The 15,433-nt window shown below is 43.4% G+C and overlaps 1 pseudogene across 1 annotated transcript in view; it reads left to right on the forward strand.

Annotated features, from left to right (window-relative positions):
• Nucleotides 1-10,458: 10,458 nt before the first annotated feature.
• The window catches only part of LOC311184218 (patched domain-containing protein 3-like), a 280,822-nt pseudogene continuing 275,847 nt past the window's right edge, over nucleotides 10,459-15,433 (forward strand). The window contains exons 1-2 of the transcript in view: nucleotides 10,459-11,391; nucleotides 12,690-12,812. The product of the transcript in view is annotated as a patched domain-containing protein 3-like (transcript). The remainder of the gene's footprint in view (nucleotides 11,392-12,689; nucleotides 12,813-15,433) is intronic.

A 15,433-nucleotide genomic window follows, 5' to 3' on the forward strand; every position in this document is an offset into this window, starting at 1 on the left:
GCGTCCAGTCCACCCAGGAGGAAAAAATGCCAAGCCATCTGGTGCGAGCACAGCCTGCCACGTGGCCACTATGCTGTGGGGTAAGGATGTGCATGCAGTGTGGGGAGCAGCCACGCCAGGTAGGAAAGAGTAGGTGTGATGGAGAGAGGGCTGGAAAGAGGTGAAGGTGACAGAGAGGGGTGTTTTGAGCAATGTGTTCTGGGAAGGCCCCTCTGAGGAGGGAGCTCTGTGGGAAGGAAGTGAGGGAACAGGCCCTTCAAGCAGACAGAACCTCAGGGGCGAAAGCACTGAGTCTGACAGGCTTTGTCTTCAGCTTACACTGTCAGTACGGCCAGCGGAAAACTGACAGACATAAAAGGTAGAAAGAAAAAGAGGCCTACGGGCCTCCCCGGTGGCGCAGCGGTTGAGCGCTGGGTTGCGAAACTGCCCGCAGCCTCTGCAGTGCCGGTTCGATTCCCAGTTGCTCCCTGGCCACCAGAAGAGGGTCCCACATGGCGCGCAGACCTCTCCTGCCACCCACTGCTCCCCTCAGCAGTGTACTTCAGTCCTTCTGCCTGCTCTGCTCCCTGCTCTGGCTCTGGTGAATTCTCTCACCCTCCCGCGCTTCTGACTGTACCCAGTGCATATATAAACAAAACAAACGAACAAATAAATAAATAAATAAATAAATAAAACATGCCTCTATAAAAAAGAAGAAAAAGAGGCCTAGACTTGAAGACCTCCTGACTGAAAGAGGCCACCCAGAAAAGGCCACCCATGCAGGAGTCGTCCTTGTTCTTCATCCCTGTGAGAGTGAGGAAAGGACTCAGGAGCAGTGACAAAAAAGGATCTGAATGGAATTCAGACCTGTTCACGTGGGCAGGGCAGGTGACCATTGCTGAAATGGGCCCGTGGGTAGGATGAGCATTTGGACACCATGATGACCACTCATTGGGTCCTAGTTGGTAGCCCCCTTGGATAGTTTGGTGAAAATGCACAATGGAATAATGTGAAGAAAGCACAATGCAATGTGGGTGAGTTCAAATCTGTGCTAGAAGAAGCCTGCTGGGAATCCCTGTGTAGAGATAGAGTGCTCTGCTATGAAAGTTTTCTGTGCGTGTGAAGGAAAGGACAGTCAATTCCTTCTCAGGAGGCCTCTCCAGAAGAACAGAGAAGACACTGACAAGGGTGATGGAGGGCCAAGGTGAGGGGCGTAGGCTGCAGATGAGAAAAAAGGCACTGCCCACGGCTTAGGAATCTGCACAGGCACCCCTCCTCTGACGCGTAACTCATTTGCTCTGAGTTCAATTCCTACTCCAGGAGGTTCCTGGAAGAGGCACGGAAGGATGTCATTTCTGTGAGAGACTGAGCCACCCCAGAAGGGTGAGGGGAGCTGAATCCAGAGGCCAGGGGAGGGGGAGTTGCCAGGGAGACAGGCCTGAAGGGTCTGCAGTGAAGGCCATTCAGGGATCACTCCCGTCTAGGCTGAACTCCATCAGATGCCTGTGAGAGAGCAGGTGGCCACGGCTCTCTCTGGAGCATGCTGATCTAATCAAAGTGCATATCAGAGTCAATCCCTGATTGTCTTCACTGGGCAACAGGAGGGTGGCAGGAAGAAAGGCAGCCGGCATTTCCCAGGAAGTCACCGACAGGGCCGAGGTCGCATCCCTCCAGGGCCATGTTGCTGAGGGTTCCGGTCTCAGGAAGAGGCTGTGTGTGGAGATTCCACCAATAGACCTGCTGCCTCGGGTGTGGCGGACAACCCGGGATGTGGTAGAAACAGCAGCAATCTTTCATTCCAAGTCTCTGTCACTGCACAAAAAAAATAAAATAAAATAACTTGGAGAAGATGAAATCAGGAAGGTGGCAGGACACAAAATCAACAACGAAGCTCAGCTGTGTTTCTCTCCCCTGACAGCGACCAGACAGAAAGAGTCTTCAGGGAAACGACCCCACTAACGAGTGTCTGGAACTGCGCTGAGGAAAGAGGAGGGTGTCACGATGGCGCCTGTCCCTGGACCTGCCCAGGAAGCCTATGCCCAACTCCGCTTCCGCCACTTGCCCTGCCCAGAGTTGTGGGATGGGGGTGCTGCGCCTCAGGGGCGGAGGCCTGGGCAGGGCAGGCGTAGACCCAGGTGGGGCGGGGCGGGCTGTGGCGGGCGGGGGGCGGGGGCGGGAGGGGGCTGTCGGTTGGGGGGCGGGGCTGGGGCGGGGCAGGGGCAGCCTGGGGAGGGGCTGGTGCTTGTCTAGTCAACTGGACAAGGCGGTGCAGATGCTGACCGCGCCCCTGGGAGATGGAACCCAGGTCCTCTACCCTCAGGTGTGTGCCAGGTACCAGAGAACCTGCATGCCCTCCAACGCACTCCTGTTCATCTGGCAGAAGAATAACAACATGGACCTGAGAAGCATCACCTTCCCTATTTACAACACCTCCGCTGCGCCCCTCTACTTGGCCGGCCTCTTGGGAGGAACAGTCCTAGGTCCCGGCTCAGGGAAAAGCCGGTTACTCCAGCAAGCCAAGGCCATGCGGCTGCAGTACTACCTGAAGACCGCGGGCCCCGAGGACAGCGCACGCAGCCAGAAGTGGCTGCTCGAGTTCCTGGACCAAATTCATGCCATTGAAAAGCACCTGCCCTTGAAGAACATCCAGGTGCCCTGGGCTGGGTTTAGAGGGAGGAGAAGGTGGGAGGGATAAGAACTGTCCACATGGGCATCCCCAGTGGCGCAGCGGTTGAGCGCTGGGTTGGAAGCTGCCCGCAGCCTCTGCGACGCCGGTTCGATCCTCGGCTGCTCCCCGGCCACCAGAGGAGGGTCCCACATGACGTGCAGACCTCTCCTGCCGCCTGCTGCTCCCCTCAGCGGTGTACTTCGGTCCTTCTGCCTGCTCTGCTCCCCGCTCTGGCTCTGGTGAATTCTCTCACCCTCCGGAGCTTCTGACTGTACCTAGTGCTTATATAAATAAAATGAAAAAATAAATAAATTTTAAAAAATAAATAAATATATATTAAAAAAAAAGAACTGTCCACGGATTGTCCACCCTGGCTACTTGGTGGAGGCCTTGACGTGGAACCGGGTCTGCTCCACTCTGTTTGAAGCTTAAGCCAGCTTTCTTCAAGGGACACCAAGGGAAGTCGCCAACCTAGATACTGGGTCACATTCTAGTGGGAAACACTCATTTTACACCCCAGGGGTGGGAGTGTTCAGAGCAGACATTGATTTTCAGGGTTCCTTTTGGTTTTCTAGCCAGAATGCTCTCACTTCAGGTCTGCACTGTTTCTGGAGCCCCCAAAAACTTGCTTGGTGTTACTGGAATGAAAAACAAACCTTTAAGCTGAAGTTCCCTGGTGTTTTTGAAAAACACGACTAGCTCAGATTTCTCAAGTATTTTCTAGCATCCTGCCAGGTACCTTAGATGTTGTACAAATCTGCTAACACTTTTGGCAAGACCTGGTGAGAGACACCCGCTGGGAAAAGGCTTTGGATACCAGGCCTTGCTGAAATTATACTTTGTATTTAAATAGCAAAAGACAGCAACCTACTCGTCATTTACAAAAAGCCAAAATTTTGACAGTTATCAGTGATTACACAGTATTAGAGAAAATTGAGAATTTGTATACTCAGGAATATTAAACATTGGATTTTTGAAACAAATCTTAGAAAGCATGCCATGCATTGGTGGGGAACAATTTTTATTACCTTTATTCTAAAATCATAATTCACACTATTTTAATCTTTTACCGAACTGTATCTTGTTTCAATCAATAAGCTATAATATTTTGATAGATCTTGTCACTCATACACAAATATTGGAATTAAAAGTTATTTTACCTGAATGTTATTTTTACGACAGGTGGTCTACTTCACATCACTCTCTAGGAAACTGGAATTTGAGGTGACTGTTAGGTCAGTGGTCCCTTTGTTTTACATGGCATACCTTCTGATCATATTATTTGCAATCATATCATGCTACAGGTAAAAAAAAACTTTTATTAGTTTTTAAACTTAAAAATATTTGTTGTAAGATTTTTAACGTAACGTGCCATTCTAACCATTTTAAGTGTACAGTTCACTGGCATCAATCACATCCCCAAGGCTGCGTACTGTCGTGACTGTTTCCAAATATCTTTTGTAACCCAAAGGAGGAACTCTGTGACCAGTGAGCAGTAGCTCCTGCTGCCCTTCTCTCCTCCAGTCCCGATTAACCTTGACTCTATTCTTTCTATGAATTTACCTTTCTTAGATTTTCATGTCAATGGAATCATACATTTTTCTGTGACTGACTTATTTCACTTATCATAATGCTTCCAAGTTTTGTCCTTGTGCACATGTGACAGCTTCATTCCACTTGATGGCTCTGTGCTCCGTTGTATGTGTGCTCCAGAATTTGGTTACCCACAGTCTTTTGTGGGTTCTTGGAATATTTCCTTCTCATGACAATTGTAACACTGCAAGGAACATGTTGTGCTCATGTTAAGAGAGTCATTTACAAGTGGAATTGGTGGGTTGCATGAGAATTCCTTAGTCAGCTATTTGAAGAACCATCACATTGTTTTCCAGAGTCTACACCATTTTCGATCCCACCAGCAGTATATAGGGGCTCCAGTTTTACACACGTTCCCTATAAACCAGCACTCATTCTTTTCCCTTTTATCGATTTTACCTGTCTTATTTGGTGTCAAGTGGTATCTCATTGTAGTGATGATTCGCATTTCTGTAAATATCTGATCATGTTGATTGTCTTTTCAATTGTTTATTGGCCTCTTGTATATCCTCTTTGGAGAAATGTCTACCCAAGTCCTTTGCCCTTCTTATAATTGGTTTGTTTGACCTTTTGTTGTTGACTCGAATTTTTCCTTAGCACTTTGCATATTTCAGTTATTAAGCCACTTCTCAGCTATATGACTTGCTGATATTTTCTTCCTCTTTATAGTATGTCTCTTCACTTTCTTGACAATAGCCTGTAACAATTAACATTTTTTTTATTTTTTTATGAAATCCAACATATCTAATTTTTTTGGTACTTGTATTTTTGGTATTATATCAAAGTGTCCATTGACAAGTCCAAGGTCATGCACACTGACCCTGTGTTTCCCTCTACAAGTTTTTATGATTTTAACTGTTTTATTTAGATTATTGATCAATGTCTAATTCAGTTCTGTTTATGGTATTTAGTAAGGTCCCAGCATCATGCTTGTGTTTGTGAACATCCAGTTTTCCAAGAGCCATTTATTGAAGAGACTCTTCCAGTTTGTTAGACTTACTACACTTGTCAATCAACTGGCTATATTTATGGATGATTTCTGGACTCCCAATTTTATACTGTTAGTCTGTATATTTATTTGCATGCTAGTACCACATTGGGTTTCTTGTTTTTTTTTTTTTAAAGATTTATTTATTTTATTTATACCAGCACTGGGTACAGTCAGAAGCGCGGGAGGGTGAGAGAATTCACCAGAGCCAGATAGGGGAACGGAACAGGCAGACTGACAAAATACACTGCTGAGGGTAGCTGCAGGTGGCACGAGAGTTCTGTGTGCCATGTGCGACCCTCACCCAGCGGCCAGGGATTGAACTGGCGCTGCATAAGCTGTGGGCAGCTTCGCAAGCCAGTGATCAACCACTGCACCACTGGGGAGGTCCCCTCATTGTTTTAATTACAGTAACTTGTTGTAAGTTTTGAAATCTGGAAATCTCAGTCCTGCAACTTTTTCTTCTTTTTCAAGATTGTTTTGGATATCCTGGGCTCCTTGCAATTTCAAGTGAATTTGAGGGTTGGCTCTTCCATTTCTGAAAAAGAAAAAAGGAAATTGCAATTTCAATAGAAATTGAGTTGAATCAGTATATTGCTGGGTGATTGACATTTTAACAGTATTAATCCTTCACATCAACTAAGGATGTCTTTCTATTAAATTAGGTTTTCTTTAGTTTCTTTCACCAGTGTTTTATAATTTTCAGTGTATACATATTTTACCTCCTTGGTCAAATTTATTCTTAAGTATTTTCTTCTTTTAGATACTATTTAAATAGAGTGGCTTTCTTAATTTCCTTTGCAATAGCTCTTTGCACATAAATAGAAACAGAGCTTAGCTATTGTAAATAGTGCTGCTATAAACATAGGGATGCAGGTGCCCTTTGGAATTAATGTTTCTGTGTCCTTTGGGTAAATACCTAGGAGTGGATAGCTGGATCATATGGAAGCTCCATCTTTAGTAGGTCAAGACATGTCCACACAGCTCTCCATAGTGGTTAGCCCAGTTTGCTCACCCAGCAATGCAGGAGAGTTCCCTTTTCTCCACAACCTTGCCAACATTTGTTGTTGCTAGTTTTATTAATATGTGCCATTCTTCCTGGTGTAAGATGGTATCTCGTGGTACTTTTGATTTGCATTTCCCTGATTACAAGGGATGTTGAACATTTTTTCATATGCCTGTTGGCCATTTGCATTTCCTCTTTGGAAAAGTTTCTTTTTAGCTCTTCTGCCCATTTTTTTACTGGACTATTTTCTTTGTTTTTGTTGAGTCTCATCAGCTCTTTGTAGATATTTGTGATCACTCCTTTGTCATTAGTGTTGTGTGCAAAAATTTTCTCCCAGTCGGTGGGGTTTCTCTGGTTTTGGTTATTGTCTCTTTTGCTGTGCAGAAGCTCTTTGATTTGATGTAGTCCCAGCTGTTTATCTTAGCCTTCACTATCACTGCTTTGGGTGATGTGTCTGTAAAGATGTCTTTGAGGTACATGTCATGTCGTGTTTTGCCTACATTTCCTTCTATGTATTTTATAGTTTCAGGTCGTATGTCTAGTTCTTTAATCCATTTTGATTTGGTTTTTGTGCATGGTGTGAGATAGTAGTCAAGCTTAATTCTTTTGCATGTAGTGACCCAGTTTTCCCAGCACCATTTATTGAACAAACGCTCTTTGCTACAGTGCATATTTTTTTTGCTCCTTTGTCAAAGATTAGTTGACCATAAATCTGAGGGTTTATTTCTGGATTTTCTATTTGGTTCCATTGATCCATGTGTCTGCTCCTGTTCTGACACCATGCAGTTTTGATGCTTATGGCTTTGTAGTATAGTTTGAAGTCTGGGAGTGTGATGCCTCCATTCCCTTCTTTTTTTTTTCAGGAGAGCTTTGACTATTCAGGGTTTTTCGTGATTCCATATGAACTTCATAAATAATTGTCATATTTCTTTGAAGAATGTCATTGAAATTTTGATTGGAATAGCATTGAATCTGTAAATCGCTTTGGGTGGGATGGCCATTTTAATAATATCTTTTCTTCCGATCCATGAGCAGGGGATGTCTTTCCATTTCTTTGTGTCTTCTTCTATTTCTTTTAACAGTGTTTTATAGTTTTCTTTGTATAGGTCCTTAACCTCTTTTGTTAGGTTTATTCCCAAGTATTTGATTTTTTTTGTTTCAATAATAAAAGCGATTTTTTTTTATTTCTTCTTCTTCGGATTTATTGTTTGTCTATAGGAAGGCTACTGATTTTTGCGTGTTGATATTGTATCCTGCCACATTACTCATCTGATTTGTTTAATTAGTTTTTCTGTGGAGTTTTTGGGGTTCTCTATGTATATTATCATATCATCTGCAAATAGTGATAGTTTAACTTCTTTTCCTATTTGGATTCCTTGTATGTCTTCTCTTGTCTTATTGTTCTGGTTAGGACTTCCAGTATTATACTGACAAGCAGTGGTGAGAGTGGACATTCTTGTCTTGTTCCAGATCTTAATTGAAATGCTTTCAGCTTTTCGCCATTGAGAATGATACTGGCTATGGGTTTGTCATATATGGCCTTTATGATGTTGAGGTATGTTCCTTGTATCCCAAGAATTTCAAGGGCCTTTATCATAAATGGGTGTTGTACTTTGTCGAACACTTTCTCAGCATCTATTGATATTATCATATGGTTTTTATATTTCTTTTTGTTGATGTTTTGGATAACATTGATTGAATTTCATTCTTGGGATACAAGGAACATACCTCAACATCATAAAGGCCATCTATGACAAGCCAACAGCCAGTATCATTCTCAATGGTGAAAAGCTGAAAGCAATTCCATTAAGATCTGGAACAAGACAAGGATGTCCACTCTCACCACTGCTTTTCAATATAATACTGGAAGTCCTAGCCAGAGCAATAAGACAAGAGAAAGACATCCAAGGAATCCAAATAGGAAAAGAAGAAGTCAAACTATCACTATTTGCAGATGATATGATAATATACATAGAGAACCCCAAAATCTCCACAGAAAAACTAACTCAACTCATCAATCAATTCAGTAAAGTGGCAGGATACAAAATCAACACGCAAAAGTCAGTAGCCTTCCTATACACAAACAATGAATCTGAAGAAGAAGAAATCAAAAAAACTACCCCTTTTATTATCGAAACAAAAAAAATCAAATATTTGGGAATAAATCTAACAAAAGAGGTAAAGGAACTATACAAAGAAAACTATAAAACACTGTTAAAAGAAATAGAAGAAGACACAAAGAAATGGAAAGACATCCCCTGCTCATGGATTGGAAGAATAAACATTATTAAAATGGCCATCCTACCAAAAGCAATATACAGATTCAATGCTATTCCAATCAAAATCTCAATGGCATTCTTCAAAGAAATAGAACAATTATTGATGAAATTCATATGGAATCACCAAAAACCCCGAATAGCCAAAGCCCTCCTGAAAAAAAAAGAAGGAAATGGAGGCATCACACTCCCAGACTTCAAACTATACTACAAAGCCATAATCATCAAAACTGCATGGTATTGGAACAAGAACAGACATACAGACCAATGGAATCGAATAGAAAATCCCGAAATAAACCCACAGATTTTTCTTTTTTTTTTAAATAATAAATTTTATTTTTATATTCCCCATACATTTGCAACCCCCCCCATTCTGACCCCAATCCCTCCCCTCCCGCCCCCCACTCCCCAAAAACTGTCTCTGGTTCATAGTTTTTTTGTTGATTTTGATTTTCACTTTCCTATAGTTATTCATTTTCCCGAGTGCCCTCTTGTGGTCTTCTTTCAACCATGACTTTATGGATAACCAACATTCAAAATCTATTTCTCCTTTAAGAGATTGTAAAAGATATTCCCATAAACTCTTAGAGTAGTCTTATAATCTGAAGATTGTATGAAAAATGCTTTTTCTACTTACATTAAAGACATAATTGCTATTAATGCAAAGTGATTGCAACCATGGGAAAATCCCAGGCAATTTTCCTTGTAATAGGAACTGTACATCACCCGCCTTTCCAAAGCTCAGTTAAAAGCTTGCTCTAAGAGGCTTTTCTTTGATTGAGTCATTCCTTTCTAGAGAGAGGTCTGTCCATTTGGCCTTGATACTGTTTCTATTCCAAGGATTTTGTCTGTATCATCTAATGTGCACAATATGTTGGCATGTCATTTCTCAGAGTAATTTCTTAAAATTGTTTTAAATTTCAGAATGATCCATGGTAATCTTTCATTCCTGACTTTAGTCTTTTGGATTGCACTGATTTCTCTATTTATCAAGTCTCTAATTTATGCACGACATTGTAATTTTCATTATTTTCTTCTGCTCTGGAATTTTAAAAACATATTTTGAGACTACAATCACCTCACATTTTAGGATTGCCCCATAAATCAAACTCTTTGTCACTACGTGGTCACCTGTTTATCTGCATTTTTTTTTATTCTTCTGAATATCCACTTTTCTTGATTGTAATCTAATTACCTCAACTTTCATAACTAGCATTTCATTAGTATTTCGATTTCCCTTCACTTTTAAAATGAAAAGTGGGGTCTCCCCAGTGGCACAGCGGGTTAAGCCCCGCACTATGGAGCTGTCCCCGGCCCCGGCCACCGGTGAGGGTCCCACATGGCGCGGCAGATGTCTCCTGTCTCGCCCGCTGCTCCCCTCAGCAGTGTATTTCAGCCAGTCTGCCTGTTCTGCTCCCTGCTCTGTCTTGGTGAATCCTCTCACCCTCCCGCACATCTGGCCTGTACCCCAGTTCTTGGATAACAATAAACATATCTAAAAAAATAAATAAATGAAATGAAAAGCCCCGGCAGGTCTTCACTCTGAGCTTCTCTGGCTTCCTTCTCCCTTTCTGTCCCGGCCTCTGCTTCTCTCCTCGGATATATCAACACCCCCGCCAGGCCACAGGAGGGAACCCCAGGACTGATAACAGTGTAGCAAATGCAGGCCCCTCAGCAGGGAATCCTAAGGGCAGGAGCGCAGACCCGCCGGGAAACCACTTCCCCCCACTAGGCCAGCTGGAAAGACCCGGCTCTCCAGCAAAGTACCCCCCTGGCAGCCCCCCCGCCGCATCCCGGCATGCACAGCGGAGGTCAAAGGTCGCAAGAGCAGTGACCGTTGGCACAGCCTCCCTGTGGATTCCTCCCAGAAGCTGCGGGGGGAGGGGGCGAAACATCCAGTCACTGCTTTCTGGGTCTCCTGTTGAACAACTGGTCGGTCCTTCTGGAAATGGGTGTCTATTCCTCCAAGATACCATCCCAAAAGGGTTTCGAGCAAGGGGAAGCTTCAGGGGCTCAGAGGCCAGAGCAGGAGGACTGGCCCGAGCCATGGTCTGAGAGCAGAGCAGATCCTGAGGGGGTGACTGGGCCCCAGCAGCTCCCCGCCTCCGCGGGGCAGCCAGAGCATGTTCTGGTGTTCAGTGAGGGGCAGGAGCCTGACGTTAGCTGGGGTTCGAGGCCTTCCTCAGACCCACCCCGACAGCCATCTGAGAAAGGGGATTCACCGGCCCCGGAAGCCCAGGGGCAGCAGCCACCCCCTGGGAGGCCCCGCTGCCACACCAACTGCCTGGAGCAGCCCCTTGCCAGGGGCTTCCAAAGGATGGGGCTGGCTGTGGGCTCGCACCCCTGGCTCTTCCTGCTGGCGCCCCTGGTGCTGACGGCTGTCCTGGGCACCGGGTTGACTTACCTGCCCAGGGAGACGGAAGAGAACCTGGAGGAGCAGTACAACTCTTTGGGCAGCCCCGGCAAAGCCGAGCTGCGCTTCGTGCAGGCACATTTCTCCTCCAATAACGAGTTCCACTTCTTCTCCCTGTTGTGGTCCAGTGCGGAGGTCAACTTTGCCTCCATCCTGGTGATCTCCAACACTGCCAATCTGCTGGGTCAAGTCATCTTCTCAGAAATGAGTCAACTGGACGAGGCAGTGCAGACGCTGACTGCGCCCTGGGAAGATGGAACCCAGGTCCTCTACCCTCAGGTGTGTGCCAGGTACAAGAACACGTGCATGCCCTCCAACCCACTCCTGTTCATCTGGCAGAAGAATAACAACATGGACCTGAAAAGCATTACTTTTCCTATTTACAACATCTCTGCTGCGCCCCTCTACTTGGCCAACCTTGGGAGGAACCGTCCTAGGTCCCGGCGCAGGGACAAGCCGCTTACTCCTGTAAGCCAAGACCATGCGGCTGCAGTACTACCTGAAGACCGCAGACCACGAGGAAAGCCCGTGCAGCCAGAAGTGGCTGCTCGAGAAACTGGACCAAATTCACTCCATTGAAAAGTGCCTGGCCTTGAAGAACATCCAGGTGCCTGGGGCCGGGTTTAGAGGGAGGAGAAGGTGGGAGGGATATGACCTGTCCAGTGATGTGTCCACGCCTGGCTACTTGGTGGAGGCCTTGACTTGGAACCGGCTCTGCTCCACTCTCTTTGAAGTTTAAGCCAGCTTTCTTCAAGGGACCTCAAGGGAGGCAGCCAGCTTAGATACTGGGTTGCATTCTAGTGGGAAACACTCATTCTAAACCCCAGGACTGGGAGTGTTCAGGGCAGACATTGATCTTCAGGGTTCCTTTTGGTTTTCTAGCCAGAATGCTGTCACTTCACGTCTGTGCTGTTTCTGGAGCCCCTGAAAACTTGCTTGGTGGCACTGGAAGAAAAAACAAACCTTTAAGCTGATGTTCCCTGGTGTTTTAGAAAAACACAATTAGCTCAGATTTCTCAAGTATTTTCTAGCATCCTGCCAGGCACCTCAGATGATGAGCAAACCTGCTAACACTTTTGGCCAGGCCTGGTGAGAGACACCCGCTGGGAAAAGGCTTTGAATACCAGGCCTTGCTGAAATTATACTTTGTACTTAAATAGCAAAATATAGAAACCTACTCTTCATTTAGAAAAAGTCAAAATTTTGACAGTTATTAATGATTACACAGTATTAGAGAAAGTTGAGAATTTGTATACTCAGGTATGTTAAACATTGGGTTATTTTTTTTAAAGATATATTCATTTTTTTATACTAGCACCAGGTATAGTCAGATGCCGGGAGGGTCAGGGAATTCACCAGAGCAAGAGCAGGGAACAGAGGAGGCAGAATGACAAAATACACTGCTGAGGGGAGCAGCAGGTGTGGCAGGGGAAGTCTGTTGCGTCAGGTGGGACCCTCACTGGTGGCCTGGGATCTAACCAGCACGGCAGAGGCTGCCGACAGCTTCACAGCCCACCATGCAACCGCTGCGCCACCAAGGGAGGCCCAAACATTGGATTTTTGAAAGAAATCTTAGAAAGCATGGCATGGATTGGTGGGGAAAATTTTTTATTACCTTTATTCTAAAATCATAATTCACATATTTTAATCTTTTACCAAACTGTAACATGTTTCAATCAATAAACTATAATATTTTGATACATCTTGTCACTCATACACAAATATTGAAGTTAAAAGTTATTTACCTGTGTTTATTTTTACAACAGGTGGTCTACTTTTACATCACTTTCTAGGAAACTTGAATTTGAGGTGACTGCTAGGACAGTGGTCCCTTTATTTTACACGGCATACCTTCTGATCATATTATCTGCCATCGTATCATGCTACAGGTAAACAACTCTTATTAGTTTTTAAACTTAAAAATATTTGTTGTAAGATATTTAACGTAACACATGCCATCCCCATGGCTATGTACTGTCGTGACTGTTTCCAATATCTTTTATAACCCAAAGGAGGAACTCTGTGACCAGTGAGCAGTGACTCCTGCTGCCCTTCTCTCCTCCAGTCCTGAATAACCTTGACTCTATTCTTTCTATGAATTTGCCTTTCTTAGGTTTTCATGTCAATGGAATCATACATTTTTTTGTGACTGACTTATTTCACTTATCATAATGCTTCCAGGGTTTGTCCTTGTGCACGTGTGACAACTTCATTCCACTCTAATGGCTCTGTGCTCCATTGTATGTGTGCTCCACAATTTGGTTGCCCACAGTCTTTTTTTTTTTTCTTTCTTTTTTTTTTTAATAGAGCCATGTTTTTATTTATTTATTTGCTTGTTTGTTTGTTTTGTTTATACATGCACTGGGTACAGTCAGAAGTGCGGGAGGGTGAGAGAATTCACCAGAGCCAGAACGGGGAGCAGAGCAGGCAGAAGGACCGAAGTACACCGCTGAGGGGAGCAGTGGGCGGCAGGAGAGGTCTGCGCGCCATGTGGGACCCTCCTCTGGTGGCCGGGGAGCAGCTGGGGATCAAACCTGCGCCGCGGAGGCTGCAGGCAGCTTTGCAACCCAGCGCTCAACCGCTGCACCACCGGGGAGGCCTGCCCACAGTCTTTTGTAGGCATGGAGTATTTACTTCTCTTGACAATCCTAACACTGCAAGGAACATGTTGTGCTCATGTTAAGAGAGTCATTTACAAGTGGAATTGGTGGGTTGCATGAGAATTCCATAGTCAGCTATTTGAAGAACCATCACATTGTTTTCCAGAGTCTACACCATTTTCGATCCCACCAGCAGTAGATAGGGGCTCCAGTTTTTACACACTCTCCCTATAAACCAGCACTCATTCTTTTCCCTTTTATCAATTTTACCTGTCTTAGTTGGTGTCAAGTGGTATCTCATTGTGGTGATGATTCGCATTTCTGTAAATATCTGATCACGTTGATTGTCTTTTCAATTGTTTATAGGCCTCGTATATCCTCTTTGGAGAAATGTCTATCCAAGTCCTTTGCCCTTCTTATAATTGGGTTGTTTGACCTTTTGTTGTTGACTCACGTTTTTCATTAGCACTTTGCATATTTCAGTTATTAAGCCCCTTACCAGCTATATGACTAGCTGATATTTTCTCCTTCTATTTAGACTGTCTCTTCACTTTCTTGACAACGGCCTGTAACGATTAACATTTTTTTATTTTTTTATGAAATCCAACATATCTAATTTTTTTTGGTACTTGTATTTTTGGTATTACATCTAAGTGTCCATTCACAAGTCCAAGGTCATGCACATTGACTCTGTGTTTCCACATTTTATGGTTTTAACTGTTTTATTCAGATTATTGTTCAATGTCTGTTTCAGTTCTGTTTATGGTATTTAGTAAGGTCCCAGCATCATCCTTGCATATGTGAAGATACAGTTTTCCAAAACCATTTATTGAAGAGACCTTTCCAGTTTGTTAGACTTACCACACTTGTCAATCAACTGGCTATATTTATGGATTATTTCTGGACTCCCTATTCTATTCTGTCAGTCTGTATGTTTATTTGCATGCTAGTACCACATTGTTTTCATTACAATACCACTTTGTAAGTTTTGAAATCTGGAAATCTCAGTCCTGCAACATTTTCTTCTTTTTTGAGATTGTTTTGGATATCCTGGGCTCCTTGCAATTTCAAGTGAATTTGAGGGTTGGCTCTTCCATTTCTGAAAAAGAAAAAAGGAAATTGCAATTTCAATAAATATTGAGTTGAATCAGTAGATTGCTAGGTGATTGACTTTTTATCAATATTAATCCTTCACATCAACTAAGAATGTCTTTCTATTAAATTAGGTTTTCTTTAGTTTCTTTCACCAGTGTTTTCTAATTTTCAGTGTATACATCTTTTGCCTCTTGGTCAAATGTAATCTTAAGTATTTTCTTCTTATAGATGCTATTTAAATAGAATTGCTTTCTTAATTTCCTTTTGCAATTCCTTTTTGCACATAAATAGAAACACAGCTGATTTTTGTAAGTTGTTCTTGTAGCTTTGTTGAATTTTTTGTAAATAGAAGTTTTCTTGTGGATGTGTTGGAATTTTCATATCTGTAATTATGTACTCTGTGAATCAGGATACTTTTACTTTACTTCCTTTCCAGCTTGGATTCTTTTTATTCATTCCTTGACTAATGGCTCTTGCGAGCAATTCCAGCACAATGCTAAATCTGGTCAGCATCTCTAACTTTCACTTGTTTGTGTTGTGTGCGTGTTTCTTGGTTGGTTTTTTAGCTTTTCAGCTCCAGAATTTGTTTTGTTCCTCTTAAGTTTTTCTATGTATATTATTATTTCATTCATATATTGTGTTCCCTGTCAGTGTTCTCCTTTCATATAGGGACTTGAGCAGTATTTCTCAATTAGGTTGTAGTACCAGTAAAAGCTTGTTTTTTATTGAAAATGACCACCACAATAAACCCGAGAATATGTTTCCTATGAAATCATGTAAATAACTTTGATTTTTCTTTTTGTATTTTGATTATT

This window comes from Talpa europaea, assembly GCF_964194135.1.
Source record: "Talpa europaea genome assembly, chromosome: 14".
Classification (NCBI taxonomy): Eukaryota; Metazoa; Chordata; class Mammalia; order Eulipotyphla; family Talpidae; genus Talpa; species Talpa europaea.